This window comes from Oncorhynchus gorbuscha, unplaced genomic scaffold, assembly GCF_021184085.1.
Source record: "Oncorhynchus gorbuscha isolate QuinsamMale2020 ecotype Even-year unplaced genomic scaffold, OgorEven_v1.0 Un_scaffold_5587, whole genome shotgun sequence".
NCBI lineage: Eukaryota > Metazoa > Chordata > Actinopteri > Salmoniformes > Salmonidae > Oncorhynchus > Oncorhynchus gorbuscha.
The window spans coordinates 5,554-22,483 of record NW_025749357.1 but is presented as its reverse complement, the minus strand read 5'-3'; the positions used below and the strand labels follow the sequence as shown (position 1 = coordinate 22,483).

The window sequence follows — 16,930 nt, the reverse complement described above, 5'->3', positions numbered from 1 at the left end:
TAATGACAAAATGGCAAAAGATAATTGTCTTACTTCAAAGGTAAAAGACAATTGCCAGAATTTACGGGCCTGTATTGCGGACCCCATTGCCTGACAATGTGTACCTGAAACTCAAATCTAATGATATAATCTTTGATATTAACATTATCTTTCACCGAGTGAAGCCAAACCTGCACAGAAATAGACAGACTTCAACCCTTTTAGAAGGTTAGAAGAAACATTTAAATTATTATCACAACTGCTGATACACAGTGTAAAAAAGTTCAGGCTTAATTAATGACAGTATTTGTTTTACATTGATTATAAAGTAAACACAGAGGTGAGGACAGACGGGTTGAGAATGGACACCATCTGTCTGTTCTTCCGGAACCCAGTTGGGAGACACAGCTCTAAGAATAGAGGATGCTGTTGTACAGAAGGCTTCAACTCCACCTTGTTTAATTACATGTGGAGATACGTATCACTGATCATTAAAGTAAGAATAGATTATTTCAAAGTAATATTGTTAATTTTTCACTTACCCTCGATCTGATCACTGAAAAAATAACAACAGTATACAGTTAACATCAATAGGCTCATTTAACTTAGGGTTATAAGTCCAACGGCTCTCTTCAGTAATAGAAATCACCATTCCTACCTGCATTAACTAAAACTTTAATGTCACCACCAATAAACCTCATGTCTATTCTGTTTCACTCCAACTGCAATGATTTACTAACAAGATATAAATAAATAAAATAAATTAAATTAATTAAAATAAAAAGGAATAAAATGAATGATAAAATGTGAATACTTACACTTCCTCGGTGTCAGACATGGTGACAGTGGATTTACACCTGGAAGAAAAGAAGGAACTTTATTTAAATGTGTTGTTTTATTGTAGGATGTTTTCCCCTTTCATCTGAAGGAGAATACCTAATACAAGGGAAGGAAAGGGGGATACCTGGGTAATACAAGGGAAGGAAAGGGGGATACCTGGGTAATACAAGGGAAGGAAATGGGATACCTGGGTAACACAAGGAAGGAAAGGGGATACCTGGGTAACACAAGGAAAGGAAAGGGGGATACCTGGGTAATACAAGGGAAGGAAAGGTGGGATACCTGGGTAATACAAGGGAAGGAAAGGTGGGATACCTGGGTAATGGGGAAGGAAAGGGGGATACCTGGGTAATACAAGGGAAGGAAAGGGGGATACCTGGGTAATACAAGGGAAGGAAAGGTGGGATACCTGGGTATTACAAGGGAAGGAAAGGGGGATACCTGGGTAATACAAGGGAAGGAAAAGGGGGATACCTGGGTAATACAAGGGAAGGAAAGGTGGGATACCTGGGTAATACAAGGGAAGGAAAGGTGGGATACCTGGGTAATACAAGGGAAGGAAAGGGGGATACCTGGGTAATACAAGGAAAGGAAAAGGGGGATACCTGGGTAATACAAGGGAAGGAAAGGGGGATACCTGGGTAATACAAGGGAAGGAAAGGGGGATACCTGGGTAATACAAGGAAGGAAAGGGGGATACCTGGGTAATACAAGGGAAAGAAAGGGATACCTGGGTAATACAAGGGAAAAAGGGGATACCTGGGTAATACAAAGGGAAGGAAAGGGGGATACCTGGGTAATACAAGGAAAGGAAAGGGGGATACCTGGGTAATACAAGGGAAGGAAAGGGGATACCTGGGTAATACAAGGAAAAGGAAAGGGGGATACCTGGGTAATACAAGGGAAGGAAAGGGGGATACCTGGGTAATACAAGGAAGGAAAGGGGGATACCTGGGTAATACAAGGAAAAGGAAAGGGGGATACCTGGGTAATACAAGGAAAAGGAAAGGGGGATACCTGGGTAATACAAGGAAAAAGGAAAGGGGGATACCTGGGTAATACAAGGGAAGGAAAGGGGGATACCTGGGTAATACAAGGAAAAGAAAGGGGGATACCTGGGTAATACAAGGGAAGGAAAGGGGATACCTGGGTAATACAAGGGAAGGAAATGGGGATACCTGGGTAATACAAGGGAAGGAAAGGGGATACCTGGGTAATACAAGGGAAGGAAAGGGGGATACCTGGGTAATACAAGGGAAGGAAAGGGGGATACCTGGGTAATACAAGGGAAGGAAAGGGGGATACCTGGGTAATACAAGGAAAGGGGGGATACCTGGATAGTTGGAAAGGGGATACCTAGTCAGTTGGAAAAGGGGATACCTGGTCAGTTGGAAAGGGGAAGGAAAGGGTGATACCTGGTCAGTTGGAAAGGGGATACCTGGTCAGTTGGAAAGGGGGATACCTAGTCAGTTGGGAAGGGGGATACCTGGTCAGTTGGAAAGGGGAACACCTGGTCAGTTGGAAAGGGGGATACCTGGTTAGTTGGAAAGCGGGATACCTGGTCAGTTGTAAAGGGGGATACCTGGTCAGTTGGAAAGGGGATACCTGGTCAGTTGGAAAGGGGGATACCTGGTCAGTTGGAAAGGGGATACCTAGTCAGTTGGAAAGGGGATACCTGGTCAGTTGGAAAAGGGGATACCTGGTCAGTTGGAAAGGGGATACCTGGTCAGTTGAAGGAAGGGGGATACCTGGTCAGTTGGAAAGGGGGATACCTGGTCAGTTGGAAAGGGGGATACCTGGTCAGTTGGAAAGGGGATACCTGGTCAGTTGGAAAGGGGGATACCTGGTCAGTTGGAAAGGGGGATACCTGGTCAGTTGGAAAGGGGGATACCTGGTCAGTTGTCCAACTGAATGTATTCAACTGAAATGTGTCTTCCTCATTTAACCCCTCTGAATCAGAGAGGTGCAGGGAAGGGGGGGATAGCTAGTCAGTTGGAAAGGGGATACCTGGTCAGTTGGAAGGGGATCACCTGGTCTGAATCAGAGAGGTGCGGGGAAGGGGGGGTTAGCTAGTCAGTTGTACAAGTGAATGTATTCAACTGGAAATGTGTCTTCCTCATTTAACCCCCTGAATCAGAGGTCAGGGAAGGGGGGTTGGAGTCAGTTTAACCCAACCCCTCTGAATCAGAGAGGTGCGGGGAAGGGGGGATTACCTGGTCAGTTTAACCAACTGAGGTCAGGGGAATGCTAGTCAGTTTAACCCAACCCTCTGAATGAGAGGTGCGGGGAAGGGGGGTGGGGTTCCTAGTCAGTTTAACCCAACCCCTCTGAATCAGAGAGGTGCGGGGAAGGGGGTGGGGTTAGCTAGTCAGTTTAACCCAACCCCTCTGAATCAGAGAGGTGCGGGGGGGGGTTACCTGGTCAGTTTAACCCAACCCCTCTGAATCAGAGAGGGGGTTAGCTAGTCAGTTTAACCCAACCCCTCTGAATCAGAGAGGTGTCAGGGAAGGGGGGTTAGCTAGTCAGTTTAACCCAACCCCTCTGAATCAGAGAGGTGCGGGGAAGGGGGGTTAGCTAGTCAGTTTAACCAAGGGAAAGGGGTCCTAGTCAGTTTAACCCAACCCCTCTGAATCAGAGAGGTGCGGGGAAGGGGGGTTAGCTAGTCAGTTTAACCCAACCCCTCTGAATCAGAGAGGTGCGGGGAGGGGGGGGTTAGCTAGTCAGTTTAACCCCTCTGAATCAGAGAGGTGCGGGGAAGGGGGGGTTAGCTAGTCAGTTTAACCCAACCCCTCTGAATCAGAGAGGTGCGGGGAAGGGGGGGGTTAGCTAGTCAGTTTAACCCAACCCCTCTGAATCTGCGGGGAAAGTCAGTTTAACCCAACCCCTCTGAATCAGAGAGGTGCGGGGAAGGGGGGTTAGCTAGTCAGTTTAACCCAACCCCTCTGAATCAGAGAGAGGTGCGGGGAAGGGGGGTTAGCTAGTCAGTTTAACCCAACCCCTCTGAATCAGAGAGGTGCGGGGAAGGGGGGTTAGCTAGTCAGTTTAACCCAACCCCTCTGAATCAGAGAGGTGCGGGGAAGGGGGGTTAGCTAGTCAGTTTAACCCCTCTGAATCAGAGAGGTGCGGGGAAGGGGGGGGGGGTTAGCTAGTCAGTTTAACCCAACCCCTCTGAATCAGAGAGGTGCGGGGAAGGGGGGGGTTAGCTAGTCAGTTTAACCCAACCCCTCTGAATCAGAGAGGTACGGGGAAGGGGGGCTGCCTTAACCGACACACTGCTGAGGTAAATTTTATCCTCTTCATTCACATCCTTCCAACATCTTTTGACATCATTTGTAGGTTAAAACTTTCCCAAGGTGCACTGAAAGGACATCTTAGTGTCATGTAGTACACACAACTAGCTAACACTTCTCCTCGTCCTCATTCAGGTCTCTGAAGCCCTCGGCTGTACAGGACGTGGAAGAACTCTCATTTCTAATCCTTTCGGATATATATAAAGTGTCCTAAGAGGGTTCTTTCACACCTAGTGGTCCAAGACAGCTGCAGATGTCCTTCAGGCTTAGTCCTTTAGGATCTTATTACCCAGACTCAGCTGAGACCTTCTCTGTCCACATAGCTCCCAAATCCACCCTCTCCTCTTCTCCATATCTGGGCATCGTGGTCATTCATCACAACAAAGAAGGAATAAGTGATGATGGTAAGGAGAAGTCTGAGGATCCTTCCTGATTGGCTGGGTTTGACAAGACCATTCGGTTGACCCTTTGTGGTTCGTTTGGTTGTGATATTAAAGACTGGTTGACGATGACGACGAGCCTCTACCAGACTAACACTAAAACTATATAAAAACATTTGGTTGAAAATCTATCCTATTTTTTTTGTGTATTTGTATTTGTATGTGTGTGTGTGTGTTGTGTGTGTGTGTGTGTGTGTGTGTGTGTGTGTGTGTGTGTGTGTGTGTGTGTGTGTGTGTGTGTGTGTGTGTGTGTGTGTGTGTGTGTGTGTGTGTCCATTTGAAGATTTCCTTGGGTTTGTGCCCCATGGACCTCCCGGTCGAGGCCGTCTGCGACAGAGCTTGGGCTCGAACCCAGGGTCTCTGGCGGCACAGCCTTAGACCACTACGCCACCCGGGAGGCCCCAAGGAATGTAACCTTTGACCCATAACCCTCAGTCTAGAACACTCAGAGCAGCTGTATCTCCGTAGCTGTTTGAACCTGATAGAAAAAACTGTACTGCTCTGTAGCAATGGTGACCTGTCTAAACGGACTATCGCCCCTGTAGCACTCACATCTGGAACCATGAAATGCTTTGAAAAGGGCTTTTTGCTTGGCTCACGTCAACATCATCATCCCAGAGACCCCTGGACCCACTCTAATTCCCCCCCAAACAGATCCACAGACGACTCGATCTCCATTGGCCTCCACACTGCCTTCTTCCATCTGAACAACAGGAACACATATGTGAGAACGCTGTTCATTGACTGCAGATCAACGTTCAACGCCGTAGTGTCCTCCGAGCTCATCACACTAAGCTAAGGACTCACTTCTTGATGGGCCGCCCAGCCCCTCCCACCCTCAACTTGGGAGCCCATCAGGGATGCGTGCTTAGTCCCCTCCTTTACTCCCTCTTCACCCACAACTGCGTTGTTCATTAAGTTTGATGACACAACGGTGGTAGGCCTGATCACCGATGACGATGAGACAGCCTTTAGGGAGGAGGTGAGTGACCTGGTAGTGTTTCAGGACAACAGCCTCTCCCTCAACGTCAGCAAGGCAAAGTAGCTGATCGTGGACTGTAGAAAAACGGAGGGCCAAGCCACGCCCCCATCCACATCGACGGGACTGTAGTGGAACGGGTTGAAAGCTACAAGTTCCTCTGTGTACACGTCACTAAGCATCATGGTCCCCACACACCAACACAGTCGTTAAGAGGACACGACAACGCCTCTTCCCCCTCAGGAGGCTGAAATGATTTGTCATGGACCCTCAGGTCCTCAAAATGTTCCACAGCTGCACCATTGAGAGCATCCTGACTAGCTGCATCACCGCCTGGTGCGGCAACTGCTTGGCATCCGACCGTAAGGCGCTACAGACGGAGGTACGTTCGGCCCAGTACATCACTGGGGTCGAGCATCCTGCCATCCAGGACCTCTATACCAGACGTCAGAGAACGGCCCTAAAAATGGTCAAAGACTCCTGCCACCCAGGTCATAGACTGTTCTCTCTGCCATAAGACTGCCAACTAGTTAGTTAAATAGTTACCTGGACTGTCTGCATTGACCCTTTTTGCACTAACACTTTTGACTAATCAAATACGCCGCTGTTATTGTTTATTATCTATCCTGTTGCCTAGTTACTTTACCCCTACCTATACAGTATGCACAACATCTACCTCCATTACCTCTTACCCCTGCACATTGACTTGGTACTGTTACCCAGTGTATATAGCCAAGTTATCCTTACTCATTTAGTATTTATTCTTTGTGTTATTATTTTTCTATTTTTCTCTCTCTACGTTGTTGGGAAGGGCCCGTCAGTAAGCATTTCACTGTTAGTCTACACCTGTTGTTTCTCTCTACGTTGTTGGGAAGGGCCCGTCAGTAAGCATTTCACTGTTAGTCTACACCTGTTGTTCCTCTCTACGTTGTTGGGAAGGGCCCGTCAGTAAGCATTTCACTGTTAGTCTACACCTGTTGTTCCTCTCTACGTTGTTGGGAAGGGCCCGTCAGTAAGCATTTCACTGTTAGTCTACACCTGTTGTTCCTCTCTACGTTGTTGGGAAGGGCCCGTCAGTAAGCATTACACTGTTAGTCTACACCTGTTGTTCCTCTCTACGTTGTTGGGAAGGGCCCGTCAGTAAGCATTTCACTGTTAGTCTACACCTGTTGTTCCTCTCTACGTTGTTGGGAAGGGCCCGTCAGTAAGCATTTCACTGTTAGTCTACACCTGTTGTTCCTCTCTACGTTGTTGGGAAGGGCCCGTCAGTAAGCATTTCACTGTTAGTCTACACCTGTTGTTCCTCTCTACGTTGTTGGGAAGGGCCCGTCAGTAAGCATTTCACTGTTAGTCTACACCTGTTGTTCCTCTCTACGTTGTTGGGAAGGGCCCGTCAGTAAGCATTTCACTGTTAGTCTACACCTGTTGTTCCTCTCTACGTTGTTGGGAAGGGCCCGTCAGTAAGCATTTCACTGTTAGTCTACACCTGTTGTTCCTCTCTACGTTGTTGGGAAGGGCCCGTCAGTAAGCATTTCACTGTTAGTCTACACCTGTTGTTCCTCTCTACACCGTCACGTTGTTGGGAAGGGCCCGTCAGTAAGCATTTCACTGTTAGTCTACACCTGTTGTTCCTCTCTACGTTGTTGGGAAGGGCCCGTCAGTAAGCATTTCACTGTTAGTCTACACCTGTTGTTCCTCTCTACGTTGTTGGGAAGGGCCCGTCAGTAAGCATTTCACTGTTAGTCTACACCTGTTGTTCCTCTCTACGTTGTTGGGAAGGGCCCGTCAGTAAGCATTTCACTGTTAGTCTACACCTGTTGTTCCTCTCTACGTTGTTGGGAAGGGCCCGTCAGTAAGCATTTCACTGTTAGTCTACACCTGTTGTTCCTCTCTACGTTGTTGGGAAGGGCCCGTCAGTAAGCATTTCACTGTTAGTCTACACCTGTTGTTCCTCTCTACGTTGTTGGGAAGGGCCCGTCAGTAAGCATTTCACTGTTAGTCTACACCTGTTGTTCCTCTCTACGTTGTTGGGAAGGGCCCGTCAGTAAGCATTTCACTGTTAGTCTACACCTGTTGTTCCTCTCTACGTTGTTGGGAAGGGCCCGTCAGTAAGCATTTCACTGTTAGTCTACACCTGTTGTTCCTCTCTACGTTGTTGGGAAGGGCCCGTCAGTAAGCATTTCACTGTTAGTCTACACCTGTTGTTTTCTCTCAGTAAGCATTTCACTGTTAGTCTACACCTGTTGTTGTTGGGAAGGGCCCGTCAGTAAGCATTTCACTGTTAGTCTACACCTGTTGTTCCTCTCTACGTTGTTGGGAAGGGCCCGTCAGTAAGCATTTCACTGTTAGTCTACACCTGTTGTTCCTCTCTACGTTGTTGGGAAGGGCCCGTCAGTAAGCATTTCACTGTTAGTCTACACCTGTTGTTCCTCTCTACGTTGTTGGGAAGGGCCCGTCAGTAAGCATTTCACTGTTAGTCTACACCTGTTGTTCCTCTCTACGTTGTTGGGAAGGGCCCGTCAGTAAGCATTTCACTGTTAGTCTACACCTGTTGTTCTCTCTACGTTGTTGGGAAGGGCCCGTCAGTAAGCATTTCACTGTTAGTCTACACCTGTTGTTCCTCTCTACGTTGTTGGGAAGGGCCCGTCAGTAAGCATTTCACTGTTAGTCTACACCTGTTGTTCCTCTCTACGTTGTTGGGAAGGGCCCGTCAGTAAGCATTTCACTGTTAGTCTACACCTGTTGTTCCTCTCTACGTTGTTGGGAAGGGCCCGTCAGTAAGCATTTCACTGTTAGTCTACACCTGTTGTTCCTCTCTACGTTGTTGGGAAGGGCCCGTCAGTAAGCATTTCACTGTTAGTCTACACCTGTTGTTCCTCTCTACGTTGTTGGGAAGGGCCCGTCAGTAAGCATTTCACTGTTTCTACACCTGTTGTTCCTCTCTACGTTGTTGGGAAGGGCCCGTCAGTAAGCATTTCACTGTTAGTCTACCTCTCTACGTTGTTGGGAAGGGCCCGTCAGTAAGCATTTCACTGTTAGTCTACACCTGTTGTTTAAACATTTCACTGTTAGTACGTTGTTGGGAAGGGCCCGTCAGTAAGCATTTCACTGTTAGTCTACACCTGTTGTTCCTCTCACGTTGTTGGGAAGGGCCCGTCAGTAAGCATTTCACTGTTAGTCTACACCTGTTGTTCCTCTCTACGTTGTTGGGAAGGGCCCAGTAAATGTTCAGTAAGCATTTCACTGTTAGTCTACACCTGTTGTTCCTCTCTACGTTGTTGGGAAGTCTACACCTGGCCGTTGTTGGGAAGGGCCAGTAAGCATTTCACTGTTAGTCTACACCTGTTGTTCCTCTCTACGTTGTTGGGAAGGGCCCGTCAGTAAGCATTTCACTGTTAGTCTACACCTGTTGTTCCTCTGTTAGTCTACACGTTGTTGGGAAGGGCCCGTCAGTAAGCATTTCACTGTTAGTCTACACCTGTTGTTCCTCTCTACGTTGTTGGGAAGGGCCCGTCAGTAAGCATTTCACTGTTAGTCTACACCTGTTGTTTCTCTCTACGTTGTTGGGAAGGGCCCGTCAGTAAGCATTTCACTGTTAGTCTACACCTGTTGTTCCTCTCTACGTTGTTGGGAAGGGCCCGTCAGTAAGCATTTCACTGTTAGTCTACACCTGTTGTTCCTCTCTACGTTGTTGGGAAGGGCCCGTCAGTAAGCATTTCACTGTTAGTCTACACCTGTTGTTTCTCTACGTTGTTGGGAAGGGCCCGTCAGTAAGCATTTCACTGTTAGTCTACACCTGTTGTTTCAGTTCTCTACGTTGTTGGGAAGGGATCAGTAAGCATTTCACTGTTAGTCTACACCTGTTGTTCCTCTCTACGTTGTTGGGAAGGGCCCGTCAGTAAGCATTTCACTGTTAGTCTACACCTGTTGTTCCACGTTGTTGGGTTAGTCTACTACACCTGTTGTTCCTCTCACGTTGTTGGGAAGGGGTCAGTAAGCATTTCACTGTTAGTCTCAGTACGTTGTTGGGAAGGGCCCGTCAGTAAGCATTTCACTGTTAGTCTACACCTGTTGTTTCTCTCTACGTTGTTGGGAAGGGATAGTAAGCATTTCACTGTTAGTCTACACCTGTTGTTCCTCTCTACGTTGTTGGGAAGGGCCCCAGTAAGCATTTCACTGTTAGTCTACACCTGTTGTTCCTCTCTACGTTGTTGGGAAGGGCCCGTCAGTAAGCATTTCACTGTTAGTCTACACCTGTTGTTTCTCTCTACGTTGTTGGGAAGGGCCCATCAGCATTTCACTGTTAGTCTACACCTGTTGTTTCTCTCTACGTTGTTGGGAAGGGCCCATTAGCATTTCACTGTTAGTCTACACCTGTTTACAAACCAGGTGACAAAAACATTTTGATTTGATTTAGCATCCAAGGATTGTCCACCAAAGTGTTCAATTACAGAAAACACATAAAAACACCTTGAAAACAACTATTGTATTGACCTATCTGTATCTAGAAAGCATTGACTCAATCTATTTTCTCTTTCGGTCAATTTAAACCATTTAAAGTTGTCTAATGATATGCTACCAAACTCCAAACAGAAGAAACTGAACTATTTCAGTGTTTCAGACTGTTTTACAGTGCTGCACGTAAACTTAGAGAGTAAATGTTTTGCAATTGTGAGACGTGTCCCACAGTCCAACATCCGGGCTCAGATGCCCCCAGCAGTCTGGCTGGAGCAGCTTAGCTTACAACCAGCAGTTAGTACCAGTTCTATATGTTAGTAGGATATAGATTATCCTATGGTAAATCTACTGTGACAGTAGGAGAGACCACTTCCTCTTCCTAGACTCCAGTTCTATATGTTAGTAGGATATAGATTATCCTATAGTAAATCTACTGTGACAGTAGGAGAGACCACTTCCTCTTCCTAGACTCCAGTTCTATACGTTAGTAGGATATAGATTCTCCTATGGTAAATCTACTGTGACAGTAGGAGAGACCACTTCCTCTTCCTAGACTCCAGTTCTATATGTTAGTAGGATATAGATTCTCCTATGGTAAATCTACTGTGACAGTAGGAGAGACTGCTTCTTCTTCCTAGACTCCAGTTCTATATGTTAGTAGGATATAGATTCTCCTATGGTAAATCTACTGTGACAGTAGGAGAGACCACTTCCTCTTCCTAGACTCCAGTTCTATACGTTAGTAGGATATAGATTCTCCTATGGTAAATCTACTGTGACAGTAGGAGAGACCACTTCCTCTTCCTAGACTCCAGTTCTATACGTTAGTAGGATATAGATTCTCCTATGGTAAATCTACTGTGACAGTAGGAGAGACCACTTCCTCTTCCTAGACTCCAGTTCTATATGTTAGTAGGATATAGATTCTCCTATGGTAAATCTACTGTGACAGTAGGAGAGACTGCTTCTTCTTCCTGGACTCGTAAATCAATGTCTCTTTATCCATCTCTGTCTGTCGCTCTGTATCAGTGGCACGTACCTGCCCAGGAATATTAACAAACCCTCTATAATAAACACAGGAATCAATCACTCTTAAACGGTTAAATGTGGTGTTTCATCAACCCTTTGTCTTTCTATCTATCTTTCTTTCTTACCTCAGAAAAGTTGAAAGAAGTGAGACTCCTTGGCGATGGATGGGGAGACTGGCTGTAACTCTTCTCATCAAATAAGTCCTTGTGTTATAGTGATATTTGATCTTGTCAAGCTGCTCATTGGCTGGGGTCTGACAGTGTGAGGTAGGGGAGTTACGGGGGGGCCTGCGGCATCTTAACACCCTCAATAAGGAGATGGACGAAGGTGGGGAGTTGGGGGGGGGGGGTAAGGAGGGATAAGAGAAGGAGTGGGGTTCTGGTTGTGGAAACAAGCAGCTGAGATGCTATATTTATATCTATATTTGTCGTGAGCAGCAGCAGAACTGATAGTGTGAGTAATGGGGATCCCAGTGGGCAGAACCTGCTGGAGTCTGGAGGGTTATTCATCAGTGGCTTGGAACGCAGACAATGTCCCCCTGTGTGTTCTACCAGCAGGAATACACAGTCAGTCAGTCTGTCAGTCAGTCTGTCAGTCAGTCAGTCATTACTGAGTCCAGTTGGGATGGCAGAGGAAGGACGGTGTACTTTACAGACTACAAACCAGTCAGTTATTATGTTACATCTTCTAGTATTTTGATCCAGTTATTGGATATACTGTATCTGTAGTGTTCTGTGTACTTCATGTCTTCCAGACGTTATAATATCAGGTATTAGATATACTGTACCTGTAGTGTTCTGTGTACTTCATGTCTTCCAGACGTTATAATATCAGGTATTAGATATACTGTACCTGTAGTGTTCTGTGTACTTCATGTCCTCCAGACGTTATAATATCAGGTATTAGATATAATGTACCTGTAGTGTTCTCTGTACTTCATGTCTTCCAGACGTTATAATATCAGGTATTAGATATACAGTACCTGTAGTGTTCTGTGTACTTTATGTCTTCCAGACGTTATAATATCAGGTATTAGATATACTGTACCTGTAGTGTTCTGTGTACTTACGTTATAATTCTAGATATACTGTACTGTAGTGTTCTGTGTACTTCATGTCTTCCAGACGTTATAATATCAGGTATTAGATATACTGTACCTGTAGTGTTCTGTGTACTTCATGTCTTCGTTATAATATCAGGTATTAGATATACTGTAGACTTCATGTCTTCCAGACGTTATAATATCAGGTATTGGATGTTTTGGGAGGCATTGTGATGAAGTTATCTGTGCTTTGACAACTTTATTCATTTCTGTGTAACCTATCTTCTGACATATTTTGTATATTTATAATTTTCTTATTAATTTGTACCTGTATGTTGGTAACCCGATTTGCATATGTATACATATTCATGATACATAATTTACATATTCATGTTCTGCGGTTTCATATTCATTTGTATTTGTTTACCTGTTTACATGACAGGGCACCTGCATAGTACTCAACTATGCCTCTGCACCCTTTCACTAAGTTGATCACGGCCTCAGAGAGAAGAGGACACACCAACTGACATGCCGGCCTATCATATGGAACTCCCTCCTTCCTCTCTACACAACACCACACCCACCGACATGCCGGCCTATCATATGGAACTCCCTCCTTCTCTCTACACAACACCACACCCACCGACATGCCGGCCTATCATATGAAACTCCCTCCTTCCTCTCTACACAACACCACACCCACCGACATGCCGGCCTATCATATGAAACTCCCTCCTTCCTCTCTACACAACACCACACCCACCGACATGCCGGCCTATCATATGAAACTCCCTCCTTCCTCTCTACACAACACCCACCCACCGACATGCCGGCCTATCATATGAAACTCCCTCCTTCCTCTCTACACAACACCACACCCACCGACATGCCGGCCTATCATATGAAACTCCCTCCTTCCTCTCTACACAACACCACACCCACCGACATGCCGGCCTATCATATGAAACTCCCTCCTTCCTCTCTACACAACACCACACCCACCGACATATCCGGCCTATCATATGAAACTCCCTCCTTCCTCTCTGTACAACACCACACCCACCGACATGCCGGCCTATCATATGAAACTCCCTCCTTCCTCTCTACACAACACCACCCACCCGACATGCCCGGCCTATCATATGAAACTCCCTCCTTCCTCTCTACACAACACCACACCCACCGACATGCCGGCCTATCATGAAACTCCCTCCTTCCTCTCTGGAACATGCCGGCCTATCATATGGAACTCCCTCCATCCTCTCTACACAACACCACACCCACCGACATGCCGGCCTATCATATGAAACTCCCTCCTTCCTATCTACTCAACACTTGGTATGGCTCCATGATCATGGGTGTCCCACGTGTTGGCTAAACCAGAGGTGGTCTCCATATTGGATGTGTGAGCAGGCTCCTGTCTGCCTCTAGGGGTTGTTGTGGAGAAGGAACAGGAACAGGAACAGAAACAGGAGCAGGAACAGGAGCAGGAGCAGGAGCAGGAGCAGGAGCAGGAGCAGGAGCAGGAGAAGGAGCAGGAGCAGGAGCAGGAGCAGGAGCAGGAAAAGGAGCAGGAACAGGAACAGGAGCAGGAGCAGGAGCAGGAGCAGGAGCAGGAGCAGGAGCAGGAGCAGGAGCAGGAGCAGGAAAAGGAGCAGGAGCAGGAGCAGGAGCAGGGAGCAGGAGCAGGAGCAGGAGCAGGAGCAGGAACAGGAGCAGGAGCAGGAACAGGAACAGGAGCAGGAACAGGAGCAGGAACAGAAACAGGAGCAGGAACAGGAGCAGGAGCAGGAGCAGGAAGGAGCAGGAACAGGAGCAGGAGCAGGAGCAGGAGCAGGAGCAGGAGCAGGAGCAGGAGCAGGAGCAGGAGCAGGAGCAGGAACAGGAGCAGGAGCAGGAGCAGGAGCAGGAGGGCACAGGAAAAGGAGCAGGGGCAGGAGCAGGAGCAGGAGCAGGAAACAGGGGCAGGAGCAGGGCAGGAGCAGGAGACAGCAGGAACAGGAGCAGGAACAGGAGCAGGAGCAGGAGCAGGAGCAGGAGCAGGAACAGGAGCAGGAGCAGGAAAAGGCAGGAGCAGGAGCAGGAGCAGGAGCAGGGCAGGAAAGGAGCAGGAACAGGAGCAGGAGCATTTACAGGACAGGGCAGGAAAAGGAACAGGAGCAGGGCAGGAGCAGGAACAGGAACAGAGCAGGACCCACAGGAGCAGGAGCAGGAAACAGGAACAGGAGCAGGAGCAGGAGCAGGAGCAGGAACAGGAACAGGAGCAGGAGCACCAAAAGCAGGAAAAGGAGCAGGAACAGGAGCAGGAGCAGGAACAGAAAAGGAGCAGGAACAGACACAAAGGAGCAGGGAGCAGGAAAAAGGAAAGCAGGAGCAGGAAAAGGAACAGGAGCAGGAGCAGGAGCAGGAGCAGGAAAAGGAGCAGGAACAGGAGCAGGAGCAGGAAAAGGAGCAGGAGCAGGAAAAGGAACAGGAACAGAGCAGGAGGAGCAGGGCAGGAGCAGGAAAGGAGCAGGAGCAGGAAAAGGAACAGGAGCAGGGTAGGGCAAGAGGAAAGGAGCAGGAACAGGAGCAGGAGCAGGGCAGGAAAGGAACAGGAGCAGGAACAGGAGCAGGAGCAGGGGAGCAGGAACAGGAGCAGGAACAGAGCAGGAGCAGGAAAAGGGAGCAGGAGCAGGAAAAGGAGCAGGAGCAGGGAGCAGGAGCAGGAGCAGGGCAGGGCAGGAGCAGGAAAAGGAGCAGGAGCAGGAGCAGGGCAGGAGCAGGAGCAGGAAAAGGAGCAGGAACAGGAGCAGGAGCAGGAGCAGGAGCAGGAGCAGGAGCAGGAGCAGGAACAGGAGCAGGAGCAGGAACAGGAACAGGAGCAGGAACAGGAGCAGGAACAGGAGCAGGAGCAGGAGCAGGAGCAGGAGCAGGAGCAGGAGCAGGAGCAGGAGCAGGGCAGGAAAGGAGCAGGAACAGGAGCAGGAGCAGGAGCAGGAGCAGGAGCAGGAGCAGGAACAGGAGCAGGAGCAGGAGCAGGAAAAGGGAGCAGGAACAGGAGCAGGAGCAGGAGCAGGAGCAGGAGCAGGAAAAGGAGCAGGAGCAGGAGCAGGAGCAGGAGCAGGAGCAGAGCAGGCAACAGGAAAAGGAGCAGGAACAGGAGCAGGAGCAGGAACAGGAGCAGGAACAGGAAAGGAACAGGAGCAGGAGCAGGAGCAGGAACAGGAGCAGGAGCAGGAGCAGGAAAAGGAAAAGGAACAGGAACAGGAGCAGGAGCAGGAGCAGGAGCAGGAACAGGAGCAGGAGCAGGAGCAGGGGCAGGAGCAGGAGCAGGAAAAGGAGCAGGAACAGGAGCAGGAGCAGGAAAAGGAGCAGGAGCAGGAGCAGGAGCAGGAGCAGGAACAGGAAAAGGAGCAGGAGCAGGAAAAGGAACAGAGCAGGAGCAGGAGCAGGAGCAGGAGCAGGAAAAGGAGCAGGAGCAGGAGCAGGAGCAGGAGCAGGAAAAGGAACAGGAGCAGGAGCAGGAGCAGGAAAAGGAGCAGGAACAGGAGCAGGAGCAGGAACAGGAAAAGGAGCAGGAGCAGGAAAAGGAACAGGAGCAGGAGCAGGAGCAGGAGCAGGAGCAGGAGCAGGAGCAGGAGCAACAGGAGCAGGAAAGGAGCAGGGAGCAGGAGCAGGAACAGGAGCAGGAGCAGGAGAAGGAACAGGAGCAGGAGCAGGAGCAGGAGCAGGAAGGGCAGGAGCAGGAGGAAAAGGAACAGGAGCAGGAGCAGGGAGCAGGAAAAGGAGCAGGAACAGGAGCAGGAGCAGGAGCAGGAGAAGGAAAGGAGCAGGAACAGGAACAGGAGCAGGAGCAGGAGCAGGACAGGAACAGGAGCAGGAGCAGGAAAAGGAGCAGGAGCAGGAGCAGGAAAAGGAGCAGGAGCAGGAGCAGGAGCAGGAGCAGGAGCAGGAAAAGGAGCAGGAGCAGGAGCAGGAGCAGGAGCAGGAGCAGGAGCAGGAGCAGGAAAAGGAGCAGGAACAGGAGCAGGAGCAGGAGCAGGAGCAGGAGCAGGAGCAGGAAAAGGACAGGAAAAGGAGCAGGAAAAGGAGCAGGAGCAGGAAAAGGAGCAGGAGCAGGAACAGGAGCAGGAGCAGGAGCAGGAAAATGAGCAGGAACAGGAGCAGGAACAGGAGCAGGAGCAGGAGCAGGAGCAGGAGCAGGAGCAGCAGGAACAGGAACATGAGAACAGGAACAGGAGCAGGAAAAGGAGCAGGAACAGGAGCAGGAGCATGAGCAGGAAAAGGAACAGGAACAGGAACAGGAGCAGGAGCAGGAGCAGGAGCAGGAGCAGGAGCAGGAGCAGGAACAGGAACAGCAGCAGGAACAGGAGCAGGAACAGGAGCAGGAGCAGGAGCAGGAGCAGGAACAGGAACAGGAGCAGGAACAGGAACAGGAGCAGGAGCAGGAGCAGGAACAGGAACAGGAAAAGGAGCAGGAACAGGAACAGGAGCAGGAGCAGGAGCAGGAGCAGGAACAGGAGCAGGAACAGGAACAGCAGCAGGAGCAGGAGCAGGAGCAGGAGCAGGAGCAGGAGCAGGAGCAGGAGCAGGAACAGGAACAGGAGCAGGAGCAGGAACAGGAACAGGAGCAGGAACAGGAACAGGAGCAGGAGCAGGAGCAGGAGCAGGAACAGGAACAGGAGCAGGAGCAGGAACAGGAACAGGAACAGGAGCAGGAACAGGAACAGGAGCAGGAGCAGGAGCAGGAGCAGGAACAGGAGCAGGAAAAGGAGCAGGAGCAGGAGCAGGAGCAGGAGCAGGAGCAGGAACAGGAACAGGAGCAGGAAAAGGAACAGGAGCAGGAGCAGGAGCAGGAGCAGGAACAGGAGCAGGAGCAGGAACAGGAACA

At 49.2% G+C, this 16,930-nt stretch overlaps 1 long non-coding RNA gene across 1 annotated transcript; it reads right to left on the bottom strand.

The window, feature by feature from the left end:
- Window positions 1-382: 382 nt before the first annotated feature.
- On the bottom strand, window positions 383-11,284 carry LOC124029124. Its single transcript, XR_006837724.1, has 3 exons — window positions 11,141-11,284; window positions 798-836; window positions 383-535 (listed from the first exon to the last, which is right to left on the bottom strand). It is a non-coding gene; the product is annotated as an uncharacterized LOC124029124 (long non-coding RNA).
- Between the last annotated feature and the right edge of the window lie 5,646 nt (window positions 11,285-16,930).